The sequence below is a fragment of the Penaeus monodon genome, chromosome 34 (genome assembly GCF_015228065.2).
Source record: "Penaeus monodon isolate SGIC_2016 chromosome 34, NSTDA_Pmon_1, whole genome shotgun sequence".
Taxonomy (NCBI): Eukaryota; Metazoa; Arthropoda; class Malacostraca; order Decapoda; family Penaeidae; genus Penaeus; species Penaeus monodon.
In genome coordinates this window covers 30,425,549-30,425,937 of record NC_051419.1, presented here as the reverse complement: position 1 = coordinate 30,425,937, position 389 = coordinate 30,425,549, and the positions used below count along the sequence as shown (strand labels likewise).

Sequence of the window (389 nt, the reverse complement as noted above, 5' to 3'; positions counted from 1 at the left end):
AAGTCTGAGTTCTACATTTTCTGATGTGCATTTCTAATAAGTCTGAAAGTGATTGATACACACCCAATATATGGTCTCAAGTCATGTTAAAAATTAATAAAAATAAAGGAGAGTAACACAGAAATTACTTGAAAAACAAGACGGAAGTGAACAAGAAACCTTAATTTTTCGCCCCAAAATCTAGTGAGAATTACAGCATATTTAAAACAGAAAACTGAGCCGACAATTTAATTAAATCTATACAGGCTTATACACACTCTTTATCATCCATTCTTTCTCACACAATAAACAAAAAATTGTCCGTATTTTCTTTGCCCCATAAAATTTTCTTTTAGCCCAAAAATTCATTTTAAAGAATTTCCTTCGTCCTCTGATGTGCATTTGGGCGA

The 389-nt window shown here is 31.6% G+C and overlaps 1 protein-coding gene across 1 annotated transcript in view; it reads right to left on the bottom strand.

The window, feature by feature from the left end:
- LOC119594704 (F-box only protein 28-like) overlaps positions 1 to 389 on the bottom strand; it is a 9,716-nt gene that overhangs the window by 5,510 nt on the left and 3,817 nt on the right. The window lies entirely within an intron of this gene.